Here is a 12,497-nt window from a genome sequence, read left to right as displayed (position 1 = left end):
AAGTAAAATAAAAAAACCCAAAAAAATATAAAATATAAAAACCAAAAATAGTTGTCGTTTTATTGTTCTCTCTCTCTCTCTCTCTCTCTCTTCTCTCAAATTTTTTATACTTTACTGTTTACTGTGTTATTGTTAACCATTTTTCATGTTTTCAGGTACGCCATTCAGCTGCAGCGTGGATTTATTTATCTTGACAGCAACAGCGTTTGCTCCCACGATACATAAAGCCGCGACTCCAGTGCTGTAGGAGGTGATTTCACCACCACAGTTAAAAAAGAGCATATATGCCGAAGCATGGGGGCATAAGGGGTGGAGGAGCGATTTTGCTCCTAATGCCGCGTACATACGGTCAAAATTCCGACGGAGGGCTTGCCCGTGGAAAAGTTTGAACGTATGTACGCAGCATAACTTTTTTGCGGGAGGATGCCCCCATGCTTCGGCATATATATATTTTAGGCACAGGTTGTGTTAAAAAATGTTTTATTTTTTACAGTTTTTTTTGGCAATTGCTTTGCAGGTATGGTATGGTAAGGTTTTACTGGGATGTTACTTTGTTTTAACGTTAACCATAATTTGCTTAGCAGGTACGCCATTCAGCTGCAGCGCGGATTTATTTATCTTGACAGCAACAGCGTTTGCTCCCACGATACATAAAGCCGTGACTCCAGTGCTGTAGGCGGTGATTTCACCACCACAGTTAAAAAAGAGCATATATGCCGAAGCATGGGGGCATAAGGGGTGGAGGAGTGATTTTGCTCCTAATGCCGCGTACATACGGTCAAAATTCCGACGGAGGGCTTGCCCGTGGAAAAGTTTGAACGTATGTACGCAGCATAACTTTTTTGCGGGAGGATGCCCCCATGCTTCGGCATATATATATTTTAGGCACAGGTTGTGTTAAAAAATGTTTTATTTTTTACAGTTTTTTTTGGCAATTGCTTTGCAGGTATGGTATGGTAAGGTTTTACTGGGATGTTACTTTGTTTTAACGTTAACCATAATTTGCTTAGCAGGTACGCCATTCAGCTGCAGCGCGGATTTATTTATCTTGACAGCAACAGCGTTTGCTCCCACGATACATAAAGCCGTGACTCCAGTGCTGTAGGCGGTGATTTCACCACCACAGTTAAAAAAGAGCATATATGCCGAAGCATGGGGGCATAAGGGGTGGAGGAGTGATTTTGCTCCTAATGCCGCGTACATACGGTCAAAATTCCGACGGAGGGCTTGCCCGTGGAAAAGTTTGAACGTATGTACGCAGCATAACTTTTTTGCGGGAGGATGCCCCCATGCTTCGGCATATATATATTTTAGGCACAGGTTGTGTTAAAAAATGTTTTATTTTTTACAGTTTTTTTTGGCAATTGCTTTGCAGGTATGGTATGGTAAGGTTTTACTGGGATGTTACTTTGTTTTAACGTTAACCATAATTTGCTTAGCAGGTACGCCATTCAGCTGCAGCGCGGATTTATTTATCTTGACAGCAACAGCGTTTGCTCCCACGATACATAAAGCCGTGACTCCAGTGCTGTAGGCGGTGATTTCACCACCACAGTTAAAAAAGAGCATATATGCCGAAGCATGGGGGCATAAGGGGTGGAGGAGTGATTTTGCTCCTAATGCCGCGTACATACGGTCAAAATTCCGACAGGGGGCTTGCCCATGGAAAAGTTTGAACGTATGTACGCGGCATAACTTTTTTGCGGGAGGATGCCCCCATGCTTCGGCATATATAAATGGTGCATGTATGTCCATCATTAGAAGTGGGTGGATGAAGGGAGGTATCTAATGGTGGGCATACCCACCGATCAATCTCTTTTTTTTCGTTCAGACAACATGACTCTCAGTAAATAGCTTGGGGTGTCTACTTTCCAAAATGGGGTAATTTGGGGGGGTTTTGTGCTATTTTGGCATTTTATGGCCTTTGCACCCTTAGAAATCCTGAAGGTGGTGATTGGTTTTCGGGGTGCCGTACGCGACTAGACTCCCAAAAAGTCCCACACATGTGGTATCCCCATACTCGGGAGAAGTAGCTGAATATATTTTGGGGTGCAATTCCACATATAACCATGGCATGTGTGAGCAATATATCATTTAGTGACAACTTTTTGTACATTTTTTTTTTTTTTTTTTTTTAGTCATTATTCAATCCCTTAGGACAAAAAAAAAAAATATTCAATGGGCTCAACATACCCATCAGCAGTTTCCTTGGGGTGTCTACTTTCCAAAATGGGGTCATTTGGGGGGGTTTTGTGCCATCTTGGCATTTTATGGCCGTCAAAACTGTGATAGGTAGTGATAGGTAGTGAGGAGTAAAATAAAAAAATTATGCCCTTAGAAATCCTGAAGGCGGTGCTTGGATTTCGGGGTCCCGTACGCGGCTAGGCTCCCAAAAAGTCCCACACATGTGGTATCCCTGTACTCAGGAGAAGCAGCAGAATGTATTTTGGGGTGTCATTTCACATATGCCCATAGCATGTGTGAGCAATATATCATTTAGTGACAACTTTGTGCAAAAAAAAAAAGTTTGTAATATTCCCGCAACTTGTGGCAAAATATAAAATATTCCATGGACTCAACATGCCTCTCAGTAAATAGCTTGGGGTGTCTACTTTCCAAAATGGGGTCATTTTGGGGGGTTTTGTGCTATTTTGGCTTTTTATGGCCTTCGAAACTGTGATAGGTAGTGAGGGGTGAAATCAAAAATTTGCACCCTTAGAAATCCTGAAGGTGGTGATTGGTTTTTGGGATGCCGTGCGCGACTAGACTCCCAAAAAGTCCCACACATGTGGTATCCCCGTACTCGGGAGAAGTAGCGGAATATATTTTGGGGTGCAATTCCACATATAACCATGGCATGTGTGAGCAATATATCATTTAGTGACAACTTTTTGTACATTTTTTTTTTTTTTGTCATTATTCAATCCCTTAGGACAAAAAAAATAAATATTCAATGGGCTCAACATACCCATCAGCAGTTTCCTTGGGGTGTCTACTTTCCAAAATGGGGTCATTTGGGGGGGTTTTGTGCCATCTTGGCATTTTATGGCCGTCAAAACTGTGATAGGTAGTGATAGGTAGTGAGGAGTAAAATAAAAAAATTATGCCCTTAGAAATCCTGAAGGCGGTGCTTGGATTTCGGGGTCCCGTACGCGGTTAGGCTCCCAAAAAGTCCCACACATGTGGTATCCCTGTACTCAGGAGAAGCAGCAGAATGTATTTTGTGGTGTCATTTCACATATGCCCATAGCATGTGTGAGCAATATATCATTTAGTGACAACTTTGTGCAAAAAAAAAAAAGTTTGTAATATTCCCGCAACTTGTGGCAAAATATAAAATATTCCATGGACTCAACATGCCTCTCAGTAAATAGCTTGGGGTGTCTACTTTCCAAAATGGGGTCATTTTTGGGGGTTTTGTGCTATTTTGGCTCTTTATGGCCTTCGAAACTGTGATAGGTAGTGAGGGGTGAAATCAAAAATTTGCACCCTTAGAAATCCTGAAGGTGGTGATTGGTTTTCGGGATGCCGTGCGCGACTAGACTCCCAAAAAGTCCCACACATGTGGTATCCCCGTACTCGGGAGAAGTAGCGGAATATATTTTGGGGTGCAATTCCACATATAACCATGGCATGTGTGAGCAATATATCATTTAGTGACAACTTTTTGTACTTTTTTTTTTTTTTTTGTCATTATTCAATCCCTTAGGACAAAAAAAATAAATATTCAATGGGCTCAACATACCCATCAGCAGTTTCCTTGGGGTGTCTACTTTCCAAAATGGGGTCATTTGGGGGGGGGGGTTGTACTGCCCTGCCATTTTAGCACCTCAAGAAATGAGATAGGCAGTCATAAATTAAAAGCTGTGTAAATTCCAGAAAATGTACTCTAGTTTGTAGACGCTATAACTTTTGCGCAAACCAAAAAATATACGCTTATTGACATTTTTTTTACTAAAGACATGTGGCTGAATAAATTTTGCCCTCAATGTATGACTAAAATTTAGTTTATTCGATTTTTCTTATAACAAAAAGAAGAAAATATCATTTTTTTTCAAAATTTTCGCTCTTTTTCTATTTATATCGCAAAAAATAAAAATCGCAGAGGCAATCAAATACCATCAAAAGAAAGCTCTATTTGTGGGAAGAAAAGGACGCAAATTTCGTTTGGGTGCAATATTGCATGACCGCGCAATTACCAGTTAAAGCAGCGCAGTGTGAAATTGGAAAAAGACCTCTGGTCCTTAAGGTATTTATTGGTCCGAGGCTGAAGTGGTTAAAATCAGTGCTCCCGCCAAAACGGCCGTTTTTAAAACATTTTTTCTTGCATTGACCCATGTCCCCTGGGGCAGGAGCCAGGTCCCCAAACCCTTTTTAGGACAGTATCTTGCATATTAGCCGTTAAAATTAGCACTTTTAATTTCGAACGTTCGAGTCACATAGACTTCAATGGGGTTCTAACGTTCGTACGAATTTGGGGTCCGTTTGAAATTTCTGGTGCGAACCGAACCGGCTCATCCCTATTCCTTAATATATAGGGATTTGTCATTAGGAAATAACAATTCGTAGGAGTGGTGAAGTTGGGTTAATTCTATAACTTCTGTCACAGTAGGAAGAGAGTCAGTTTTCCATTTTCTAGTTATAGATAGTCTTGCAGCTAAAAGTATATGTGTTACTACTTTACGATATTGTTTGGGAATCGTATGTAAATTCATATTCAGAATGGCTAGTTCTGGTGAAAGTTGAAGGACAATACCTGTTACGGAAGTGAGTAAATGGGAGATTGCCTGCCAGTAGTTATGTAAGCTTGGGCAGTCCCACATAATATGAAATAGGGTCCCCAATTGGGTACAATTTCTCCAGCAATTAGGTGACGAGTTCCCCTTGAATTTTGCTAGGATATGTGGAGTCAGGTATTGTCTTTGAACAATTTTTTGTGCCAATTCCCATAGTGTAACACATGCAGTGGCCCTATATATGCTTCGTAGGGAAGCCATCCATTGTTTAATTGAAAAGTCTTGCCCCAAATCTTGTTTCCATTTAAGGAAGGAAGGTAGTTTGCTGGGTATGTTTTTTGCCCCTAGAATTGGGTATATTGTAGCTACTCCTTTCTGTGAGGTGGCATGGTTATTGAGGAAAGACCATATTTTAACCGGGATTGAAGCTCTGAGTTGTGGATTGTGTAGCAGACACTTTTCTATTTGAATATATGTAGATCGCTCAGAATTCGGAAGCTGTAATTCATTACTTAACTGAGAAAAAGACTTTAATGAGCCCTGTTGGAAGAAGGAACCAAGTTTGATATCCCGACCCTAATTCCAGTCGTGTATTTGTACGCCAGGAATTAATGTTGGTATGATTGTTAGAGGAGGGTTTAACACCGTGATTGGAGTTTTATCCCATTTGTATGTGATGATTCTCTGCCAAGAGTGTAGCGTCGCTTTCACCGTTGGTGGGTATTGAGCTGTAATTGTGGACTTAATTTTCCTACTAAGTAACCAGAATTGCATATTAGGCTGTCGTGTGATGTCTTTCTCAATTTGTCCCCATAAAGTTTTAGGAGTAGGCAAGAACCATTCTTGCAATTGGGTCAAAAGAGTTGCGTCAAAATAATCCTGTAGATCAGGTACGGTCGCACCACCTATATTTCTATGTTTAATTAGTATATGGTATGCGCAACGGGATTTTTTGCCATTCCATAGATATTTTCCCAAACTGCTTTGTAAGGATTTAAAGTAGTATTTAGGGATACATATTGGAAGGGACCTGAGTTGATATAATAATTTTAGTAAGGTCATCATATTGAAAGCTGCCAGGCGACCAGCCCATGTAAATTCGAATTTACTAAGTGTTAGACCATCTTACATTTCAATTGTAAGCTATAATTAAGCCTCTAGTCTGGTTGCTAGGTTGTTCTGACGTAATAGGCTGAGGGACTGGGTCAATCTCAGTTCGTGCTGGACTGGCGGAAGAGTGCTCATTCCACTGAGAAGGCCGGGCTAGATCTGATTCAGTCTCTCTTCCAACTGCTTCCAGGGCAACATGGCAGGCAGTCCAAATGTTTGGTTATGGCTTATGAAGCGAATGGCAGATCCTATTCTAACTGTTCATCCTTACTTCCTGGGAATTCGGTGTTTTGATCTTGGAATGGTTCTTAGCTTTTCTTGGTTAGAGTATGAGGGCACCATACTACAGCCAACAAACTTTGGCCAGGCCAAAATCAACGTGCCCTATTCTTGGTTCAGACTTTAGAGACTGGGTCAAGATGTCTTCTCCCCATAGGGGAAAAGGTATGACACATGCCATTCCCACACAAATAGGTTTAAACGTCCATAATTTAAACCATATGAAAGTTTTCAATGAAAACTATTCATTAATGTCCATGTATAGTGTAGCCAGTAGCAAGCAAAAACAGAGTAGGGTTCAGGCACAATGCACATAGATATCACTTGCTGCCCATTTGCTAGAGCAGGATTTAGACAGGACCCCCTCCCAAGCCCACTGTAGCATTGTTTGTATATAATGCTGTTAACTACCCGTTTGCTGCTCATTAGTATGCCCACCTTGGAGCAGTGTAGAATGCATTGCCAGTGATTTCCCCTTGCGCATATGCTCTGTGGTCCCAACAGAGCAGATTTCATAGGCAATGTAAATAGTAAATGGCTGCTCTACTAGAGCCGGTGCCACATCACCAGGTGGCACCAGGAATACCAGGTGCCGCAGGCTTTTTTTAATGTGTAGTCGGCGTCGAAGACCTGTTTTATTTTTCTGCTTGTTTGCCGAGGTGACCATCTTGGCGTTTGTCAAGAGGGTTGAGAGTGGCAAGCAAGATCGCCTAAGGCCACATCACCCTGAATCCGCTAGATATCATCTGATCTCGGATTCTAAGCAGGGTCAGGCCATGTTAGTACCTGGATGGGAGACCTCCTGGGAATACCAGGTGCCGTAGGCTTTTTATAATATGTTGTTGGCGTCGACGACCTGTTTTATTTTTTTGCTTGTTTGCCGAGGTGACCATCTTGGGGTTTGTCAAGAGGGGTGAGAGTGGCCAACAAAATTTCCTACGGCCACATCACCCTGACGGTTTTCAGATCCACATGCTTGTCCTCCGGCAACCTGCATTCCATCGCTTCAGAATCCAACACAATACCCATAAAGGTGATGACCTTCCTGGGCCCTTCCGTCTTGTCGGGTGCCAACGGGATGCCGAACCGTTACGCTACGTGTTCCAGCGTCGCCAGCAACACCCCGCACACTCTGGAATCCGGCGGACCCACGCAGAGAAAGTCATCCAAATAATGGATAACAGAGTTCAGCCCTGCGACATCCCGCACCACCCATTCCACAAATGAGCTAAATGTTTCAAACACCACGCATGAAATGGAGCACCCCATGGGGAGGCAACGGTCAACATAAAACATGTTGTCCCAATGACACCCCAACAACCGAAAACTTTCGGGATGGACGGGGAGCAACCGAAAAGCCGACTCAATGTCTGTTTTCGCCATCAGCGCCCCCCGCCCATATCGGTGGACCCATCTCACCGCCGCATCAAAGGACATGTAGCTAACTGTACACTCCTCAGGATCAATGGCATCATTGACCGACCCCCCTTTCGGAAAAGACAAGTGGTGAATTAGCCGAAATTTCTGCGGTTCCTTCTTTGGAACCACCCCCAAAGGAGAAACCACAAGATCAGGGAAAGGTGCCACCAGAAAAGGGCCTCCCATCCGTCCCAACTCTACCTCCTTACGCAGCTTCATAGAAACCACGTCAGGATGCAGCAAGGCCGACTTCAGGTTCCGCGGTACCTCTAACCTACCCGGTATCCGAAACCCCTCTGTGAAACCCTCCTCCAAGAGGCGTGCTGCCTTCCTATCCGGATACCTACTGAGAAACGGTCGCATCCTTTCCACCATTACTGGCGCCCTCCCTCTTTTGCGCAGCATCTCCAGATCTGTTCCTGCCCTGTTTAAAACAGCATGACAACGGGTGCATTCCCCCGCAGCCGGAACACTTGTGCTTGTACCGACAGGATCCGCAGAACTTACAGGATCCCTCGTTGAACTGCCAACACGTTCCCTTCTTTCTACTGGCCGATTGTCCGGGAGCGGAAGATCCACTGCCCCCCCCCCCCCTGAAAAAACTGGCCCAGTGCCCTCGCCGACGTGGGGCGCATCCACAGACTAATGTCCTTGTGGTCCCATCTCAGCGACGGCCGCACCGCTCTCCGCTGGCAAAACTGTTCATCGTATCCAGCCACGCGGTTCCCCCGTACACTCGGTAAGCTTCCCCAACCGAGTCCATGTAACAGAAAAGAGCCGAGCAATGCTCAGCGTTCTTTTCACCAATCACACTCGCCATGATGGCGAATGCCTGCAGCCAATTCGCAAAGGTCCTCTGTATCAGTCTGTACCGCCGCTTCTCCTCGTCGTCTTTTTTTAGTATCATCCGGCTTGACCCTGCCAGGTTGAACTTCTCTAGTGGTAGTAGTGAAAATATCTCCACATACTCACCCTTCCATATTTTCTCCCGTACCTCTGGCTTCAAATGAGCCCCCAACGGCCTTTCAAAGCAGACATACACCTCGCATTTCGAAGAGTCCGCCAAACGCACAATGTCTTGTCTAGTAGAGGACTCGCTCCCGCTCGATGCCTTAATGGGCACTGGCGGCTCCTGCCCCGTGGGCCCAGCCACTGCCGGGACCACCACTTCCGTGCCTTTTGCGACACCCCCGGACACCCCGCCAGAAGGGACCCACGCCGCCGCCGGGCCAGCAGCAGCCCTCTCCTGGTGCTCAAACCTGCCCACCAGCTCCTTGATCCCAGCCAGAAAACCCAACAGCCCACTCTCTGCCTTGACAGCCCCACCTGTCCTCAAACCCCCCTGCTCCACCACCTTCTGTGTACCCGCACTCACAGCACCACCGGCACCCGCCGAAACAATCCCCCCACCAATAGGTAAACTTAAAGGGTACTCACCGGGCTGCACAGGAGCGATCCCACCAGCCGATCTCTCGGACACCCTAGCAGGGATTGGACTTCTCGGAACCTCCTCCTCCGATCCGGACACCTTACCCTCCGACCTGTGACCGGACATCAGCGCATCCTCTCCAGACAGCCCACCAGGGGACACGGCCCTGGCTGCCGAGGGTAAAACAGCCGACCTGGCCTGCTGCCGTGCTGCGTACCCGCCAGTGGATTTTTGCGTTGCCTTTGTAGGGCCGGTGCGGACCACCTCAGCCCCGTCCGATCGACCACCAATCGCCGACGCCAGTCTCCTTCCCTCCTCACCCGACCTGGCGATGCTAGCCCTGGGGGGGGGGTGGACCCACCCCCGTAGCCTGAGATCTCCCCCGCTGAGGTCCTAACCCTGCGTGTTCCACGCTGGGTGGGGGGGCTGCATCCACTCCTACTGCTCTCCTATGGGGCCCAGAGGCTCCAGTAGATCCCCCTTCCGGCCTGCTCCTCTGTCCCAGCCTCCTTGGGGATGGGCTCCTCAGTCTCCCCCCTCCAGTCCTGGTGGCTCTCTTCGCCGGGGGCCCGATGGAGCCCTCCCCGGACTGCTGGCATCAGCCCTCCCTCTCCTGGGGGGTTCAGGTGAAAACCTGGATGGGGGCCGTGACCTCCATGGGCAAAACCCCCACCCCCCCCCTCCGTCCGTGGATGTCCCCCCCGGCTGCCCCAGCAAAACCCCCAGTGTCTCCTGCACCCATGCCTCCCCCCGAGTGGCTGCCTCCTCTCTAACCTTTGCAATTAGCTCCTCTATGGCTGCCATGCTGCTGTCCCATACAAACTTTTTTCTTGAATGCTGCCTCGTGGAGGGGGACGGGATCAACTTCTCTGCACTGAGTAACTCCCACCCTACTCCCCTCGGCCAATCCCCCGCCCCCTATCATGCAGGGCTGACATGTACTGTTCACACAGTCATGCCAGCCCTCTGCCTACGGGGTTTTGTTAACCCCTGCGGCGCCGGGCTTTTCTGGAAAGCATTTTATTGTTTTAAAATGCCTAGCTTGTCAATATTACAATTGAGTGCATTGTGTTTTAAAGGTTGTTAATGCAATAATTGAGGCCTAAAGCCCCATATCATCCTCCTTGTGTTTTTTAATGTTACCAATATCTCGTTGCAGATGACCGGAATGAGCACAAGATGTATGTGTGAAATGCGTCCACATGACCATAGTTTGGTGTCTTTGGTGTTATCTTTGTGAAACAATATAAAAGGCAATGGGAAGATGTGGATCTGCAGTCATTTCTTTCTTCCTTCTGAATGGAATGATCTGGCTTTGTTCAGGTCTCAGCTTGGCGGGCGGACGTGCCGACTGGTGGCTCAGGTCTACCAGTGGGACAGGAAGAGCGGCTGGAGGGGGGGTTGGACGTCCCCTCTCGAACGGCTTTTAGCCGCCTTGGTTGTTATCACTAAAAAGCCAACCGTTCTAAAAAAAAAAAAAAGTAACACCTTCAAGCCACGAACGCAAATTTGCATACAGTAAGAGCGACGTCGTGCCCAAATATTGTCCTTTTCCTTTATTTTTTATTTTTTTTCCCCACAAATAAAACTTTCCTGGTGCCACCATGGCAGCATACCTGTGATAGCTCCGCCCCGGAGTCCTACCCTCAGGATAGTTAATAGCTTATAAAAATGACATCTCCTTTTTTTCCTCATACCTAACGGATAGTGTTTGGATGTATCTTACCTCTGCCCTGGGCAGTTTTCCGTCTGGGTTCTGGCCTCTCCCACATGCAGTCCCCGACATCCACAGACCGCCCCCCCCCCCACATCCACAGACCGCCCCCTCACATCCTGCACAGACCTGCCCCCACATACTCCACAGGCCGGCCCCCACATCTCCAGACTGGCCCCCGACATACCACTGGCCCCCAACATACCACTGGCCCCCAACATCCACAGCCTGGCCCCCGAAATCCACAGACTGGCCCCCACATCCACAGACTGGCCCCTAACATCCACAGACTGGCCCCCAAAATCCACAGACTGGCCCCCACATTCACAGACTGGCCCTCGACATCCACAGACTGGCCCCCGACATCCACATACCATGACTGGCCCCCGACATCCGACTGGCCCCCGCTCTGACATCCACAGTGACAGACTGGCCCCCGACATGCCGCCGTTGCCGTGCGGAGACATTTAACTGTGGCACCGCCCACTGCACTTTACACTGATACACACACACACTGGCAGCGGGGGTGGGCGGCGCCACAGGTGTAGACCAACTTCTGGTCTTCTTAAAAATGGCGGCCGGCGGAGACCATTGTCCTCCCATAGACCTCTAGCGGCCGGCGGCAAAAAAATGGGAAATTCAATTTCCTGGGACAAACCGAATTTAAACTTAAAATTAATTCGGGACAAATGTACTAATCCCGGGAATGTCCCGGGAAATTCGGGACAGTTGGCAACTATGATATATATATAATCAGGGGGGGTGTATGGCCAGGGGGTTTCATGGGATGCTATTGTGCTTTCTTTAGTATTCTGTCCAGTCGCTTTCTGCCCTTGCCTGCCCTGCGATTATGAGTCAGCCGCTGCTAGACCAAGACCCTTCCTTTCTTAGGTAAGGGTTTGTACCTCATGTGTTTTATTTTTTTTTCGTTTTTTGTGTGTTTATCCCAGACTAAAAGAGTGCCTTGCACTATTACTTTCGTTTCAGCCCTATACACAAGAGAACGTCTAATCAGACATCTGGTCATCACAACGGACGCACACGCCCATGTTCGGCGCACAGCCGCTCAACTAGCTCTCATCATTCTAAGGAAAGAGCAAGATCCAAAAGGCATCGGTCAGCTAGCCCTCCCAGGCAGGTAAAGAGGGAATGTAGGGCGTGATGTGCACCCCCGATGACAGATAAACTGATCTGTAAAGACTGTTTTCAAGCCTGCACGGATCGCGAAAAGGCAGAGGTGGAACAAGTTACAGAGTTGATCAAAAGAGTGGTTAACCACTTGACCACTGGGCACTTAAACACCCTTAATAACCAGACCAATTTTCAGCTTTCGGTGCTCTCACATTTTGAATGACAATTACTCAGTCATGCAACACTGGACCTATATGAAATTTTTGTCCTTTTTTTTTCACACAAATAGAGCTTTCTTTTGGTGGTATTTAATCACCGCTCGTTTTTTTTTTTTTTTTTGTGCTATAAAAGAAAAAATACAGAAAATTCTGTAAAAAAATGAATTTTTATTTGTTTCTGTTATAAAATTTAGCAGATTAGTAATTTTTTCTTCATAAATTTTGGCCAAAATTTATACTACTGCATATCTTTGGTAAAAATAAGTACAAATTGGTGGATATTATTTGGTCTTTGTGAAAGTTATAGAGTCCACATGCTATGGTGCCAATATCTGAAAATTGATCACACCTGAAGTACTGATGGCCTATTTGAATTCTTGAGACCCTAACATGCCAGAAAAGTACAAATACCCCCCAAATGACCCCTTTTTGGAAAGAAGACATTCCAAGGTATTTAGTAA

General features: G+C 46.5%; 1 long non-coding RNA gene and 1 pseudogene across 1 annotated transcript in view; both read left to right on the top strand.

Moving 5' to 3' along the window:
* Positions 1 to 6,833: 6,833 nt before the first annotated feature.
* On the top strand, positions 6,834 to 6,952 carry LOC143937144 (5S ribosomal RNA; annotated as a pseudogene).
* Positions 6,953 to 11,493: 4,541 nt separating this feature from the next.
* Positions 11,494 to 12,497, top strand: part of LOC143934866 (uncharacterized) — a 38,492-nt gene continuing 37,488 nt past the window's right edge. The window contains exons 1-2 of the long non-coding RNA XR_013263396.1: positions 11,494 to 11,578; positions 11,675 to 11,825. This is a non-coding gene — a long non-coding RNA (uncharacterized LOC143934866). The remainder of the gene's footprint in view (positions 11,579 to 11,674; positions 11,826 to 12,497) is intronic.

Source organism: Lithobates pipiens, unplaced genomic scaffold (assembly GCF_037356315.1).
Source record: "Lithobates pipiens isolate NorthernLeopardFrog02 unplaced genomic scaffold, aLitPip1_a1.2 Scaffold_28, whole genome shotgun sequence".
NCBI lineage: Eukaryota > Metazoa > Chordata > Amphibia > Anura > Ranidae > Lithobates > Lithobates pipiens.
The sequence above is the reverse complement of the archived record's forward strand: the minus strand, read 5'-3'. Positions and strand labels throughout refer to the sequence as shown.